This window comes from Lampetra planeri, chromosome 36 (genome assembly GCF_965212315.1).
Source record: "Lampetra planeri chromosome 36, kcLamPlan1.2.h2, whole genome shotgun sequence".
NCBI classification, from domain to species: Eukaryota; Metazoa; Chordata; class Hyperoartia; order Petromyzontiformes; family Petromyzontidae; genus Lampetra; species Lampetra planeri.
Genome location: NC_136142.1, coordinates 7,091,359 through 7,105,730, shown reverse-complemented (window position 1 = coordinate 7,105,730; position 14,372 = coordinate 7,091,359). Strand labels below are relative to the sequence as shown.

Below are 14,372 nucleotides of genomic sequence, written 5' to 3'. Positions count from 1 at the left end.
CATTATGCCCAGAAATGCTTCGGAGGAAGAAAGGGAGGCAATTGTCCTTCGGTCGTTTGATATAATTCCGAATGGAATCGGCATCCTGTGTCCATTTCGTGGCATTCTAAGAGATCGGCATTGTGTGGTAATTCGATGGAATGCAAACGCGTTCGGTATTCCTGTGGTCATTTCCCGAGCATTTGCGGGCAATGTACGTTAGGTCGTGGTCGCGCTGGAGGTGAATTTAAATACTCATTTAGGTCGTCGAGGTTAAGGTCTCTTTATCATTCCTGAATAGGCCATCACGCGTGTAATTTTCATGTGGTGCCTTAATGGAGTTTAGATAGTGGCCCTGATTTTATTGCGGCGATGGCAAAGGAAAATCCAATTTCGTTTTCAGTATAAATATTTGACTAAATACCCTTTTGCAGTTTAAATCTAAAGCGGAAAGATAGAGCTCACCCTCTCTTTTTTTTGGTATTTGCTGGAAGTCTTGTGATTAATATTTAATTTGCAATTATACCATCGTCCGTACTGAAGATAACAGTCTATGAAGATCGCGTCGACATCTTTTCAACCGCTGCAGCAGTAGGGACTGATCAGCTTGCTAGCTACACATTACCGGAACGTCAGAAAACCAATGTAACTTTTAACACTCCCGAAATTGCGAGCCCTCATCAAATAATAACGTCCAGTGCAAACGCGGAGGCTCGAATGGCAATTGCGCCGTAGAGAACTTTTTTTTTTATTTTCTTAGCGTTCGCCTGCCACCGGGAATCAACAAGATTCTCGGTGGCAGACGGCGTGCATTGCCTTGTGGCGTGTGGCGCCTTCTGACGTGTTGTTAATTTGCGAGGTTACAAGAGGCGGCCAGTCTGACCCCTTGCCCTTTAAGGCACTAGGCGATACTGGCAGGTGTTGTATCTGGTGCCTGCATTTGCCGGGAATGCTGATGCCTTGAAGGCTTCGCATTGCTGCTCTTGTATTCCACTAAGTGTTGTAAATATAATTTTGAGAAAAGAAATAACAGTACCTCGCTATTACATGGAGGTTATTGGATCACTTTGCCTCGGAATTGCCCATATCACAAGGTATTGATTTATGCAGCCAGTCTTTTCGTAATGTTTAAATTGGGTAATACCTTGCTGAATGTGATAAACGTTTTGATGTTGTTCATTTATTGTGGGCAAATCTACAAATGTAGATGTGACAGGGCACACAATTCCATATGTAACATTCAGATGGATTAACACATTGCTTACTGAGTAGGTGTCATTCCTGTAACGCATTTATTGAGGGTTGAGGTTTGACTCGAGCTGTAACATTTTGAAGGGAGAGGCACGCATGATAAACACGAGGCTTAAGCAATATATTCAACTTTCCAATAGTTTTTATCAATGATATTTATTTACCCGGCAATAAATCTCACTTGAGTCTCCAAACTATTTTTCTGAAAGGTCTTGCGCGTGAGGTGTTTGACAAGTTCATTTTAAGGGGTTCCTTTTCAGACTCGTTCCTTCGTGAGCTATGAAGAAGGGGCCATTCCCCAAAACATTACCCATTGTATATTTTACAAATAGGTTGATATTTTATTGTTAATTGTGCTTGTGCACCACTGCCAATCCAGCATCGCCAAATGATTAGTTCATTTCAAGGTGTGTTCCGCACCTCCGGTTTGCACGTTTGGCTACATACCGTGTGAAAGAAGTTCAACACACATATATACATGAATACGTGTTTAGTAAAAACAGATTTTAAGATATGTTGCACTGATTACAGCTATAAAACCCCTTGTCAAAGCCATCTCTTTGGCATACGTCAGCAACTGTTTTCGCTGTGGTGGTCCCGTCCTGATGAAGGATGCTTGTGTTGCGCCCGAAGCGTCGTGTTTTAATTTAGTTTTCACTTTTTTTAATTTAATTTTTCTTTTATTATTTTCACCTACGTGACTTTACCGAAAGAACCAAAGAACATGGATCCTTGCAGTCACCAAAACTTCAAATCTAGAATTGTTGCACTGCTTCTTAACATACCTTACTTATTCATGTTTGTTTAGTTTGGATATTATCAGGAGTTAATATAATACGTTAATATTGCATATTAACTTGTTATCTACCGCATCCCATCCAACAAATTTGTATCTCTTTCTACATCACTCTGTTAGATCTCTTTTCAAGTTGTCCCCTGTGTACATTGGTATTATGATTATTATTTCACAATTAAGATTTGAGCAATTTTGATCATCTTGGGGGTTAGGATCGTGACCCTTCCAGTGGTTATCACACTGCTCTATATGAACCGGGTGCTCTGCGTTTGTATTCCCAGCCATGGCTGACATCAGTGGAGAGTGATGTCTGCAACAGTCCTGGGGCACCCCCATCAACAGAATATGTATTTATACTGGAGGAACCCGATGTGCTATAAAGCTATATTTTTCCATAAGATGTTGTTCAGTAGTTTCACAGATGTCCAGTAATCAGCACACACACACACACCGGCTCTGTGAGGTTGTGGTCAAACGACCCTCACGACACACACGGAAGCCTTTGTCCAGCAGTGGAGATAGGGCTGTCATTAATTGCACCTTATTACATCAGAGTGTGCAGGAATTGCCAGGTGGGAGGAGGAATCGAACTATTGACTCCGTGCAAAGTATCCCGGTGGTGAGCGTGCCGACCGCTTATTGCACTAAGGCCCTATTCGGTTTACTGCACGATCAGGTAGCCTTTATTTAACACTCAGCGAGGACCCATTGAGGCGACGTATGCATTTTCTCAAAGGAGACTCGTAGTAAAACACGAGAGATGCGAAACACTTGCAGCTTTCAACGTTAGTGCAAAATAATTTCAAGATAACCATTGTTTCCCGACGGACATTATGATCAATGCTGTTGGCCGTCTTTAACCCATGTTTGAAAATAGCGTGTGAAATAATATGTATTTCACTGTATGCTGTCATACAAAACGAACACGCCAATAAAATATATTAAATGTTTCACACTGACCGCGAATACTGAAGAATATTTTATACATCACCATTAGCCGTGATCTGTCCACAGCCTCCGTAAGCAGCCACTGCTGCAGTCAATCACGGCCTAGCGATTCATTAATGCATCTGGTTCCTGCGCATGAGCAGATTTAATCTCAGATTTGTAAAACATTTGTCTGGGTGCAAATCCATTCTCAAGCACATGTGGGTAAACACCGTGTTGACCAAATGTAACCTCTTTGGACACGAAAAATTGTTGTCTTTTTTTTTAGGCCTTCAGGAAACAGTTTTGTGTTTTTTTAGGATGCAAGAATTTTTATTTAAAGCTTTCGTGACTGCAGGGATTCATATTCTTGGTTCTTTCGGTAAAGTCACGTAGACGGGAAATAATAAAATAATAAAAAATATAAAACAATAAAATTCTCACGACGTTTCGACTGCAACACAACCAATCATCATCAGGTGTGGATTTCACACCTGATGATGATTGCTTGTGTTGCAGTCGAAACGTCGTGATAATTGTATTGTTTTATATTGTTATTCTTTTATTGTTTCCCTTCTACGTGACTTTACCGAAAGAACCAAGAATAGGATGCACGAAGTTAACAGACTTCATCGGATACAACCGAGTTCTGTCGCTACCGTGCCAATTTTAAGTCCATTTGAAAAAAAACCGACAGTATCGTTTGTGTTAGCACACATGGTTTGTTGGACTTCTTTCGCACCGTACATATCCAACCGTGATTACTAGTAGTAGTTGCACACACGAGTTGACTTTTTCCATGCTGGGATTCGCTTTTTTGCGTTTAATAAAGTCGATATGTGATTCTTAAGGCTAACAACTGCTATTTTATTGCAGAGGTGTATAACTATTTGCATCGAGTGCCGCCAGGTTGACAAGCATGTAATGAGCCACAGGCCACAGCCATAATGTGTGAGAAGTATTCAGAAGGGCTGCTGAAAGGATAGAGTAGATTTTAGAAGGCAGATATGATAGATATGAGAGACATATTCACAAGTATAATGTAAGATAGAGGCAGGAGAAAAATGTTAAGATGTGTCACGTGATGGCAGATAATAGATCCTATTCTATGGTTTACGAGGTCTGCTGGCCATGACGAGAGGGCTTCGGTGAAGAGTTCGTGTAGTTTTGCTGTTACTCCTCATCTGTTGAAGGAGTACAGACTACAGTAGTTTGCTATATGGTTCATATATATCCATAGATAAAAACACGTGAATACAGCACCTTTACTGCCACGCAGATGTCTTCTTTCCATCCCCCAAGCTCCACTTCCAATTCACCTTCACCCCTCAGCACGTCACTGCAGAGACTATTTACTAACCAAGACAGCGATCTTAATTACTTCCCACATTAGTGTGTTAAGTAATTAACTTCATTATTTTAATTCAAAGCCGTGGGGGCGGGGATTTAAAAAAAAATCGAATACCGCTCCTGGCTGCAATTGGCCCATGGGTTGATTCGGAGCAATCGATTTTTCGTCAAAATTTTGCCATGTTTCGAAATGTACTGTGTCATCGGGCGGCGCTTGTCTACATTGGTGGCCCTATGCAAGTGGTGGAAATTCCACATTACTATGGCAGGGGCCTCGTATTTTCCTTATGACAACCACAGCAAAACTGCATCTAACATGAAATGTGTGTGAAAGAAATGTTAAGGTTAAACATGAAAGTGTTTGGCGTTAATGTGCTTAATTTTTACACCAGCTTTGTCAGGACCATTTCGTATGAAAAATTGTTTGGAACTTAATCCCTTTATGCTCGCGGCAGACGCCAAAACAACCTTTTGTTTATATTATGCAAATTAATAATAATAAAATTGACCCTAGTATAAAACACGTACGCTATTATGAAACAAACGCTTCTTCCAGTAAAATAATCATTCTGGCATGGGCATTAATTAATGTTGATGTGTTGAAATTAATCATTTTTCTCGTATTTATTTGTAATGATTGCGTCGTTCCATGTTCTTTGCTACAACACAGGGATTAGCGTTAAGAAAGGCAGGTTCCAAAATAATAACGAAAACGGGCAAAGTGATGCAACATTGTAGAATAATTATTAGGAAATTTCAGCTAATTTGTACAAATTGCCACGACGTTTGTATGTGACACGGGAAACATTTTTTTTTTAAAAGGAAATTTTAAAAATGATCCTGATTAAGAAGTAATTTAGCCACTCAATGTTTACATCCCACGAGGGCAGCATCAGCAACTGGATGGATGCGAGTTGAGTCGCAGCAGCAAATCTAAAGCAGGTCATAGCAATGAGGCCATGTTAATAAAGGAATAATTAATACAAAGTGTGCTGTCAAAGCATCTCCGCTTGCTTGCGCTTCGATCTTCAAAGAGTGTGTGAGCCAGGCCATTAGCGCCCGCCCGCCCGCCCATTCTTGCGCGAGCCCAGGGGTGGGTGGAACACCGCGGTGGCCAGAGGTACGGCGTTACTGATCAAACCTTACACTGACATTTATCTTCATCACAAGCAAGGTGAGCAACGTTATTGTACAGAACAAAAGTGTGAGAAACCCTTTCGTTACTCTGGTCCCAATAGGACTTTCAAATAAGTTTGGCAGAGCCACACATTCACACAAAGATCCCCCGTATAGCCTTAACAGACTGTAGAGGCAAGTGCTGTTAGCGAGCACCTATGAAGGCCAGAACGGCACGCGAGGGGGTGGGTGGCCAGCACCACGCCCGACCGCCTTTGTCTCCCTAGTGGCGATGTTTACACACCGCACCAGGTACTCATTTGAGGCTGAGTCGACCTAGGGGAGGCCCAGGACCGGTTCAGATAATCGTCACTGGTGTTGGCCGTGATCGGGAATAGAACCCGTGTCGCCGGGTTCATAGCGCAGCGTGCTAACCGCTACACTACCGCTCCCCACATTCACACACACGCGCACACACCCCGGTCACTCCTGTAAATGCAGCAAGGCCCTCTTGAATGGCAAAAGCGACTGAGCGTGTGAAAACTAGAAACACCAGTCTTGCCAGGTTGACAATGTTCCCCCCTCGTATCCGATTATTTGCATCTCACTGATTCAACGTTGGTGGCCGTGTCGGAACTGATCGGTCTCGTGGATTGTAACAAAAACGACGTGATATTGTTACATCTTGACTTAGAACTTTCGTGACTACAGGAATTCATATTCTTTGGGTCTTTCGGTTAAGTCACGTAGGTAGGTTCAAAGAAAATAAAAAAATAACAAAAAACTACGACGTTTCGATCACAACACAAGCGATCGTCATCAGGAGGAAAATAAGTAATTTGAACCTAATTATATTGTTACATTTATATAAAATGTCGTGGTTTCCTAACACGGTGACATACGAGAGCCACCAGCTGAGCGTATTTGGTGGCAAAATTAACAGTGGCTATATTACACTTAAACTGGATCCTGCCGCCGGAATGTGGAATTTTCACCAGTGGCTCGGTGTTGAGAGAGTTGCTCACGTTCTATTGTTCGTTGGGAGCACGGGGACATTTTGGCCGACGACTCGGGCTTATGTCTTCAGGCCCTTGATTTATCCCGAAGTCGACCATCGGCATCATCCTTGTGACGGATGGGGGTTGCGGCATACCCCAGGTTCTGCTGCCCCATTATTTACCGGCCATTTCATCATTAGCTGTCACAGTGAGAGCCCACCTACATTCACAAGCGGTAGCTGACTTCACGGTGATGTGCGCAGTGCCTGTGACAAGGCCTTTAAAAATATATATATATCATATTCCTGCGGAGGGAGCTGGTAGGAACGTTGGGTTGCTCGGTCAATGGCCAGGGTCAACGGCGGCGTGGTGTATTCCGCAAATATGCCCGACTGTGAGGGCGGGCACAAGCCGGCGCGAGTAGGTTAAACGTTGAGTTTTATAAGGGCACCACGGGGTGACCAGCCCCTCACACTCAGCCCAGCCCCACCATCCCCACCCAGCCCCTCCCTGCACGACGGACGGACACAATAAACCCCTGTGGGCTGGTGTAACCAGGAGGTTCCTACCAGTACTATGCGTATAAGGTGGTTATCGTTACGTTTACTAATTTGTATAAATTATAAATACCACTGGGCATAATTAATCTGTCACTGTAAAGTGTAAAGGCAGATTCTGCCATTACTTGGTAAACAAAAACTTACCCTCTTTAGCCAAACATAATCTGAAGGTTGATTTCTCTCAACGCATGAATGGGGGCTCAGTATTTTAGCCTTAGCTCTGAAGAAGAAGGGATCCAGCTCATGAAATGTTGAGCCGATTTCATACGTGTTTAATTTAGTAGAATTTTTAATACCGAAGAAGCAAAGGTATCATCCGCTTGCATTTTAAAGCTAAGGCGGCTGGCCCTTATATTACTATTTTTACTTTTATTCTCTCTCCTGCCTGCTTTCCCGTGGCTTCTGTGGTCCGTCTGTCACCACGACAGCATCTTAAACCTGCGCTGTCGGACGCCCGCGGCGCCGAAGCGGTAATGGATTTGGCGTTTTCCGCACAGAGCAGCGCATGAATTATATATCGCGCGTGTCTCTGCCACGACGTCCGCTTCCTCCGAATCCTCGTGCTCGCAGGAAGACGGAATAAAACCTAAAGGAGATGAGAAAAAAGCAGAGTAAAAATAAACTGATATTTTTTGTAATGTAAACTAAGTGTCGTTTAAATTTCGATTTAAAGCTTTCGTGACTGCAGGGATTCATCTTATTGGTTCTTTTGGTAAAGTCATGTAGAAGGGAAATAATAAAATAATTAAAATAAAACAATAAAATAATTCTCACGACGTTTCAGCTGCTTGCGTTGTGGCCGAAACGTCGTGAGAATTGTATTTTATTATGTTTTATTTTTATTATTTTATTATTTCCCTTCTACGTGACTTTACCGAAAGAACCAAGAAGATAAATGTCGCTTATCGATAAAGGGGGATGACAGTCTACCAGCCGAGAGAGGCGGGGGGGGGTTCGGACCTTATGGCCAGCTACCGCTGTATTGACGTTAAAGAGTTTTGAGCGAGCGAGTAGGGGAGGCGCCTTCTGCCACGTGTTGCTGGGACGCGCAGTGTCCAAACGTCGCAGCAGACGCAGCTCGAATTCAGTGCGATCCTGATTGAAGTTAAAGGAAGCTTGTTAATCTGTGTTAATTGGTTATCACCCCTTTTCGGATTAGAGGTTTCACCCCCACCTGGATTAGCGATCGTCCATTAGAAACGAATTAATCTCCTTGCGATCGGCATTTTCTCATTGGTAATTATCGTTGCCCAAGCTCGCAGCTGTTTGATATTTTACTATTGCGTTTTAATGATGATTGACAGCACATGCTGTCAGGGCAGCTGTGATTTTATAAGCGCCTTAAAAAAATATATCTATTTAAATTCCAGACTCCTCGTTCAAAGGAGCATTATTGGGAGGTGCTCCATTGGTGGTCCTGTAACTGACAGAAACACCACATTCCTCTAGCACGGGTTGTTCTCTCTCTCGACTGCTCACTGACTGATCCGACCACACCAGGGAGTGCTCCTTTTACCGACAAAGATAAAAGGGCCCCTAGCTGCGATCTCGACTCGCAATCTCACAAATGGGATCATTACTATCCTATCGAGTGAGCTATGACATTTGAGTCAAAGGTGATTCTTTTTGTGTTGTTGCTCGAATGAGCTATGAGGGTGGTTGCTCATCGCACGCTTGCAGCCCAGAGCCAGTGGTGGTAATTGCACATTCCTATGTGAGTGAGTTCATCCATAGGACAACCACGGTTGCCAACCAAGTGTTAACCAGTTTTCGGCTCCGCAGGGATTATGGGCGAAAAGTCAACCTCCAAAGCAGGCTTTGAACTCGCAACCTTCCGATCGCGAGCCGCTCGCATAACTTGACCCGCTGTATCCCCACGAAATTAATTTGAAATGCAATTTAATGTTTAAATATATCAGCTCTTGCAGATGGAAAGTATCTTTGCAGACTTAAGAGGTTGTACAGGAATGCTTTTATCTGTCCTGCTGTATTCAATACCGGGTCATGAAAAGTGTAAGGGCACCATGTTCCCATGATCACAATTGACAATGTACCCCACGACCTGGGTGAGGGATTCTCCCATTTTGCGTGGCATACGATCCAGCAGTGTGACGTTGGATGGTGAGATCACTCATCTTGTGGCAGAGAGGTCAGCATGACATTGGAATGCTCAGCCACAGGCTCTGGAGCGGGAGCGTGAAGTCTGACTCGGAACCAAGGTCTACAATCCTTCACGAAGTTGTAGTCCCCGCACATCCGCTATGCCTGCGAGGCATGGATGATGCTCTACCGACGCCACCTCGAACAGCTGGTGAGCTTCCACCTTTTGCTGCCTGAAATCCATCTGCGATATTTAAGTGGCAGGACAAGATCCCCAAACATTGAAGTCATTTCAGAGGTGGCTGCATCTCTGCCATCGAGAGCAGCATGCTCATTAAAGGGGACAAACCTTTGCTCGGCCGGACTTGTGGTCCCATATTGAAGACTGCCATGTCCCAAAAGCCGACTAAGCACAGGAACCCACTATTAAGAGTGGACCCAACCTCGGATACACAACCACACATTGAATGTTATAAACCGCGAAGCATGCAAGAGAGGCATTCAAACCAGGGAACTCGTTGCACTGGATATGACCCAGGTGGTGAGATCCGTGTATTAAGACTGTGGGCCACTGTTGAGGAGTGGCGTGAGAGGTCTCTGCGAGAGAAAGAGCGCGTGTCATAAGCATGGTGCTTTAACCCACCCCCAAACAATGACTACGCTTCTTCTTGGTTCTTTCGGTAAAGTCACGTAGAAGGGAAGTGTCTTCTCGACAGACATGTTTCTTCACCTGAGGACGGCTGCTTGCGTTGTGGCAGAAATGTCGTGAGAATTATTTTATTATGTTTTATATTTATTTTTATTATTTTATTACTTCCCTTCTACGTGACTTTACCGAAAGAACCAAGAAGATGAATCCCTGCAGTCACGAAAGCTTTAAATCGAAATGACTACGCTTGCAAGGTCTGTAACCGCATTTGTAAGTCTAGGATTGGACTCCTCGTCTCTCTGTGTGGGAAGCCGTAAAAAATAAAAACCCCCGGAATTGAGGGCCAACAATAGCTGAACACTCGTCCGTCGGCGTGACGGGAGAATCCGCACCTCCCGATCAGCATAGTTGGCTACGTACGGTGCAAAAGAAGTTCAACATACGTACATGCAAATCCGGCTTTGATGCCGTTGAGGTTGTGCACCCGCTCTGTAATGCTTACATCGACTGCATTGTGAGCACCATGAGTGCAGGTTACAATAAACCAAGCTTGAGCCTTAGAACTTTTAGGCGTCCTTCAGTAATGCAGAGTGTTCAGTGTTTATTGTGTGTGTGTTTAAGACTTTAAAGGGTTGTGTGCGGTCGATACGGGTTTACAAACCGGTGATGAATCACGTCATATTTTTCTAAATCACACACAAGTCATTTTGCGAGACGTAAAAAAAAACCTTTATGGATTTATTCATTAAAGCAAAGTGCCTCTGCCCCCCCTCCTCTGCGTGTGGTGCGTTATGAAAGTGGGTTCAGAATCAGACGTGCAATGTTTATTGCTAAGGGTCATTGGGAGGGGAAAACTGAAAGGAGTGAGTAATTAAGTTACTTGTTTTCCGATGGGAAAGAGTGATTGTGTCATTTGCACAGGCAAGGCTATGCGCGATGTATCGTTGGACAATTTTTATTCAAGGCAATGTTAAGCAGAGACCGATGTATCCGTTAACGGTCTAAAAACTCCCATCAGATAATGTCCTGGAAAATAACAATAGTGTTTAGCCCACGTGACAACTTCATATTGTTTGCTCTGCTGTATGATAGACCAAAAATCGCACTCATACCTACACGATCTAGTACAAAATAAACCAATAAATATTTGTTCTTATCCTTTTATCAATCCACTGCTGAAGACATCCCCATGCCATGTCTTTTTTTTACCTTGAACTTAACCGGATTTAATCAAACTACTCAATTTGGAATTACACGTAGCATTGCCGCCCCCGACTGACATAATAATGTATGTACTGTATGTTGAACTTCTTTCGCACTCTACGTAGCCAACCGTGTTCATCTGAGCTGCGGGGGGGGGGGGCAGCAACAAACGAAACACAAAATGCAGTTGTAAATAAATCAGTTAATGTCCCGTTTGCAGGCCCTGGTGCTGATGCCACCTTGTGCCCACAAGGGACAGCTGCTACAATCGGTGGACGGGGTGATGGCCCTTTCCGATGTGTTGCCATGGGCCGGGATAACACATTCCTGCGGAGGGAGCTGGTAGGAACGTTGGGTTGCTCGGTCAATGGCCAGGATCAACGGCGGCGTGGTGTATTCCGCAAATATGGCCTACTGTGAGGGCGGGCACAAGCCGGTGTGAGTAGGTTAAACGTTGAGTTTTATAAGGGCACCACGGGGTGACCAGCCCCTCCCCACCCAGCCCCACCCCTCCCACTCCCCACCCAGCCCCTCCCCACCCTCCCCCACCCAGCCCCTCCCCACCCTCCCCACCCAGCCCCTCCCCACCCTCCCCACCCTCCCCACCCAGCCCCTCCCCACCCTCCCCCTCTCCACCCAGCCCCACCCCTCCAATTTTTGGATGCACGACGGACGGACCCAATAATTCCCCTGTGGGCTGGTGTAACCAGGAGGTTCCTACCAGTATAAATCCTATATGTATGGGGGAGACTGCTGTGGTAAAGAAAACGTCTTTTAAATTTCCTTCACCTTAACTGCAACCACGCTGTGGTCAGTGCGAGTTGGTAAAGTGGGACAATTTGCAACTGATCAGCTTTCCGCCCACCACTCATGTTTGCCTCGGTCGCGAATCGAATGTAAGTCGATGGTTGTTTATCGTGCAGTGCGTTAACCACTGCCCCCCCCCCCCCCCAGCAGTTAAAAAACAACAGCAACTCCGCAGCTGTATTTTTGAAGGTTCTTCCGATTGTATGTTTTTAATAAATTATCCTTATGGCGGTACCCCGGGGTACCAAATAATACAAACTGGCCGCGGCAATTAAATATTTTATTTCTGGGACACTATTTTTTCCTAGGGGTGTTACTTAACTCCGCGACTGGGGCAACCCAATCAATCCGAAATCAGTGCCACTCCGTGATGTCGAAACGCCAAACATTAACATACAAAAAAAAATCTGTTATCGAAAAAATTCAACTCTGAATAAGTGATTCTAGATTTTAAGCTTTCGTGACTGCAATGATTGATATTCTTAGGTTTTTTCGGTAAAGTCACGTAGGTAAAAAAATTAAAATTATTAAAAGTAAAATAAAATAATATTTTAAATAATATTTTATTTTTATTAATTTTAATTTTTTACCTACGTGACTTTACCGAAAAAAAACCTAAAATCTGAATAGTGAATCGTTTTACAGCTCGTCGATATGAGTCGATTGCCCCATCGCCGACCATTAACAGACCAACAATGACTGCATCACGGACATTATGCGAGAGCCGGGGTATCGCCATAAGGTGCATGTATATAAACAACAACACGCAGGCAGGGTGTGAGTTCCATAGTGGCGAGCAGATCCACATCAGAATCTTTATCGCAGGTAAATCCGATAAGCTATGGAGGCTCATTGCCATAGATGCGCAGTGGTGTGCTCTGTACTCTGGACATACGCGAAAAAGAGCTTTATAGCTCATCGGATTCGGATCTCCAGTATAAATACATATTGTGATTCTGATGTTGAGTGGCAGAGCGGGTTCGCGCAGCTCTCTTGCTCTGTGGGGGGGGGGGGGGGTAATGATATTTGCTGCCTCTGAATTTAAGCGCAGTGGCCGTCTTAATAGCAGCAACACACGGCGATGGTTATATTCCGTCTCTGTGGGGCACCCACGTGGTACGCTATCGTCCCACACGAATAACCCCTTCTTGTTCGGACATTTAGACAGCATTAAGGGGGCCAGCGTTTGACTCGCTTCCCCGCTCTACAAATATACCCTCCCCCCCCGCCCACCCCCAGCCCCCACCCACCCCCAGCCCCCCACCCCTCCCCCCCGCTCACCCCAGCCCCGACCCTCCCCCCCCGCCCACCCAGCCCCCCACCCCTCCCCCCCCCGCCTACCGCAGCCCCTACCCACCGCAGCCCCCACCCTCCCCCAGCCCCCCACCCTCCCCCAGCCCACCCCAGCCCCCACCCCCCCAGCCCACCCCAGCCCCCCACCCTCCCCCAGCCCACCCCAGCCCCCACCCTCCCCCAGCCCACCCCCCACCCTCCCCCCCCCACCCTCCCCCCCCGCCCACCCCCCCACCCTCCCCCCCCCGCCCACCCACCACCCTCCCCCCACCCTCCCCCCCCCCGCCCACCCCCCCCACCCTCCCCCCCTCCCCCCCCCGCCCACCCCTCCCCCCCTCCCTCCCCCGCCCCCCCTCCCCCCCCGCCCACCCTCCCCCCCTCCCCCCCCCCCACCCGCCCACCCTCCCCCCCCCGCCCACCCTCCCCCCCCCCCCCACCCACCCTCCCCCCCCCCGCCCACCCTCCCCCCCTCCCCCCCCCGCCCCACCCTCCCCCCCCCCGCCCACCCACCCTCTCCCCCCCCCGCACGCCCCCCACCCCCCACCCACCCCCCACCCCCCCACCCACCCCCCCACCCACCCCCCCCCCACCCACCCACCCACCCCCCCCACCCACCCTCCACCCACCCACCCACCCCCCCCCACCCACCCACCCACCCACCCACCCACCCCCACCCCCACCCACCCACCACCCCACCCCCCCCCCCCCACCCACCCCACCCACCCCACCCACCCCCCCCCCACCCACCCCCACCCACCCCACACACCCACCCCCACCCACCCCCCACCCCCACCCACCACCCACCCCCACCCCCCCACCCACCCACCCACCCCCCCCCCCCCACCCACCCACCCACCCCCACCCATCCTCCCACCCACCCCCCACCCATCCTCCACCCACCCCCACCCCCTTCCTCCACCCACCCCCCCCCCCATCCTCCCACCCCCCACCATCCCACCCCCCCCAATCCAACCTCAGCCCCCACCCTCCCCCCCCGCCCACCCCCCGCCCACCAGCCCACCCCCACCCTCCCCCCCGCCCACCCCAGCCCCCACCCTCCCCCCCGCCCACCCCAGCCCCCACCCTCCCCCTCCCGGCCCGCCCCCCAAAGAGGCGCTGCACGCTGATGTCTTGTGCCTTGCTCTTTTCCGCCGTGTTTAACGATCTCTCGGATACTCCTCCCAGACTGCTCTGCCAATGAAGCCGCGCTCTTTTTGTGCGCGCTCTTGTAATTAATCCCTCGACACGCGCACGCCCGTACTCACCCCACCCCCCCAAACTGAGATACAAAGGGACCCCCTCGTGCGCCTGCCCTGCTTAGTAATTTCCCCGTTGGCACCGAA

General features: G+C 47.7%; 1 protein-coding gene across 1 annotated transcript in view; it reads left to right on the top strand.

Moving 5' to 3' along the window:
* The window catches only part of NPHP4 (nephrocystin 4), a 284,183-nt gene that overhangs the window by 17,759 nt on the left and 252,052 nt on the right, over positions 1 to 14,372 (top strand). The window lies entirely within an intron of this gene.